Source organism: Adiantum capillus-veneris, chromosome 9 (assembly GCF_014529385.1).
Source record: "Adiantum capillus-veneris isolate H3 chromosome 9, ASM1452938v2, whole genome shotgun sequence".
Taxonomy (NCBI): domain Eukaryota; kingdom Viridiplantae; phylum Streptophyta; class Polypodiopsida; order Polypodiales; family Pteridaceae; genus Adiantum; species Adiantum capillus-veneris.
Window position 1 is genome coordinate 70,603,942 of NC_140939.1, and position 3,366 is coordinate 70,607,307.

Here is a 3,366-nt window from a genome sequence, read left to right on the forward strand (position 1 = left end):
TCATTTCGTGTTAATTGGCTCTATAGACCACTCGTCGAGGTGTGGGAGGGCGGACATGAGCTAGAGGGAAGTTTAGTGCAGTATGGGTAGGCATGGGAAACAGCGATGCAGTAAAAGGGAAGGGGAGGGGACGGGGGAGATGGCGACTGGCGATGCAGGAAAAAGGGCAGGGGGTAGATGGCTACCGAACTCTTGTGTGGGAATGGGATGCAACTCCTTTTTCTTCCACTTGAAAGATCCGAAAGGAATCGAATATAAAAATTGATAGCTTTCTTTGAGAACGGGCCCCCGGCCCAGTGTACTACGTCTCATCCATAGTTTTCATGACAGTACCATATTATCCTAAAGATTTTTCCTCCTTCCCCATACGAAAAAAAAGTTCCTCTTTTCCTTGACCTAAAAGGTCCCCTTTCTTCAATGTACTAGCAAGCTACAAAAAAGATATATTCTTCCTTAATTCCTTGTCTATAGCTAGCAAAAGAATGTGGCAATACCTACTAGTGGCAAAGAGTAGAATCAAGGATAAAGATGATAGATTCTTTGAAAACGGCTCAAAGACTATGAATTGCACCTCTAAACACACATTGCATAAGCTAAACTTATTGTCCTAAATAATGACAAGAGATTTAAAAGCATCCAATCACATAGTCATATCATTAGTTAATCAATGCTGAAGATTCCATCCGGCTTGCTTTCATAAAACAAAGATTTGCTCGCCCATCATTCCCACGCTGTCTACATGACCTACGCGGTGGTTGTAGTTTTTTTGTGTGATCTCAAGACGAACAAAGTGGCCACTGTCTGCGCACATGGCAAGAGATTCTTGATACATCATGCCCATAAGTAATCGTGATAGAGACAGATAGTGACAGAGAGTGGATTGGATACACACAGACTCTAACAAACACAGAGATGAAAAGTGCAGTGGATTTCTCATTGAGAAGAAGCAGGACAGAGATTATCACAAACACATAGACACCAGAACCGAGTTTGTGACAAACATAGAGACGGAAAGTGGCTGCAGTGGATTTCTCATTGAGAAGAAGCAGGACGGAGATTGTTAGAAACACATAGACACAAAGTCACTGGATTGGATTTCTCATTGAGAACAAGCCAGAGGCATACAATCTGCAGATGTCAATTTCTTCTTGATAGAGATTGATGTTTACTTGTAGATCATTCAAAGATTTACTTCTGGGTACAACAAAACACAAAAGAAGAGAATGATGCAATCAGATTTGAAACAAAACTGATGTATTAGTTAATTCCAGGAATACAATAGCATATGCTTTGTAGATCGCAACGTAGATCACTATATAAACATCAACAGCATCACAAAAAAGCACGATGTGTGGACGCTCATGAAGTCGACTCACACAAATACTGATCAAGACTGCATACTTCACATACTGATCTTGCCAAGAAGGTTTGAAAACCTACATGCTATAGCATTCAAACGGTTCAACTGTGTTTTGAAAATTGCCACTTCTCTCCACAACAACAAATTTGCTCTTCCAGTTTTGTAACATGTACATCAACAACATTGACATTGTAATTGTCGAATGTGTTTTTGATGCTATGGATCACTTCAAGAACGTTTGAATGCAGTGAGGGAGGAGTCCTTGTTTGATCACCGAGGAATGCCTTCAAAACTTGTGAAGCAAGACATCCTCAATCCTATCAATTCGTGCATCTTCTACTTGTGTAAATGAGTCGTCTACTTGCGTGTCCTCCAAGGCCAGCAAAACTGATCCTCATTTTTCTCATCCATCGTCTCACTGCAAGCATCAACATATTACCATTAGTTTCATTCTCGCAATAAAAAATAAACAGATAGAAGAACATAAACAACCAGAATCAGTGCACTAAGCGACCGTCGTCACACCAAGTTCATGAACGAGCGGGATGTATTCGTCCCCTATCTGTGCATCTCTCACATACACATCCATATCAGCATCATCAACAACAGCAACCGTTGGGCTGTTAAACACACTCCTCATAAAAAAGACTTCCGGATACTAAGTATTATCTCAACAAAAGTCAATGTTTTACCTTTCCCTCTCTTGCCATCACGACAAAAACCAATCTGAGCGTGGATACGTTGTGCCATACGTATAGTTGTTAGACAAAAATATTAACAATATCTTGGTAACAAGTAGTTGTTGGATGGATCATGCACCTCCAAAGGGCCTTCATTTTACCTAATTCCATGCCTCGTCCTTGGTGTGGAGTTATCCACGATGAAGACGGATAGTAATTACCGGTCTTGACTATTCTATGTAATGTTGATAAAAAATCGTTACCTACAGGGTGCCGCAAGCTATACTTCCAAAACATCAATGCTCTATCAAAAATATTTTCCGGCGTTAGACAAACTTTATTCTTCACCTCATCACCACAATATAAGCTATACAATTCTAAGCCTTTGTTCACATCATCAACACTGATATTATGCATGGCTTTCTGAAAATGCGGCTCACCGCTCTCCTTCAAATAGTAGCCTATCATCCCTTCAAAAGTGTGCATCGTCCGTTGTTTGAGTCCCCGACACAATACCATCCCACCCGTAGGCAATGATTTATCCCATCCTAGATATGCTTTGACTTTTTTGTTCACAGCAATAAGCGATGTCGCCCACAACCGGACCACCATTTGTTAAATGCAGGTGAAAAGGAGCTCCTCCCCTCTCAACCACACATAACCCAGCCAAAGTTTCATTTTGAAGAAACCGTTCCATTTGCTGCAGCATATCTATATCCCCACCCCCTATGGAGATAGTGACACTAACCTCCATCACTTTGCTGCCTGCTTTTGATACTCTACCCTTGCCTCGCTCCACGTTAGCACGCTTTTGTTTCTTTGAAACATTGGACGGCTCAGCTTCCTCTCTAACACGAGCTCCAGATTTTAGCCGGACCATCATGTACAGACGCAAACAAATAGTGCCAACACAAGAAATACTTTATCATGTTTTTGTCCTACCACCATGTTAACCCTCACGGCTCACGGACACCATATCACCTACGCCGGACATTGTATTATTTACTTGGTAGAGTCAGGTACTGGGCTTGTCGGTCCAATAGAAAAAGGGTAAGAGTGATCGTTGATGAGAGGCGTACTCTAACTAGAACATTCAAGGGATTAGTTGGCTAAGCATGGGTGCCCAAGTGTGAATGCGGCGAGCTCATATAAAAGTCAACTAAACCTAAAATTCACTCATTCTCTCATTTGTGCAATTGAAGAGTGCTCTTGCTCCATGTCCATCTTCTTCTTCTTCATCTCCTTGTGTGTGTGTGTATACGTGAGAGAGAGAGAGAGAGAGAGAGAGAGAGAGAGAGAGAGAGAGAGAGAGAGAGAGAGAGAGAG

At 41.7% G+C, this 3,366-nt stretch overlaps 1 pseudogene; it reads right to left on the minus strand.

The window, feature by feature from the left end:
- Positions 1–1,865: 1,865 nt before the first annotated feature.
- On the minus strand, positions 1,866–2,920 carry LOC147450653 (uncharacterized; annotated as a pseudogene).
- Between the last annotated feature and the right edge of the window lie 446 nt (positions 2,921–3,366).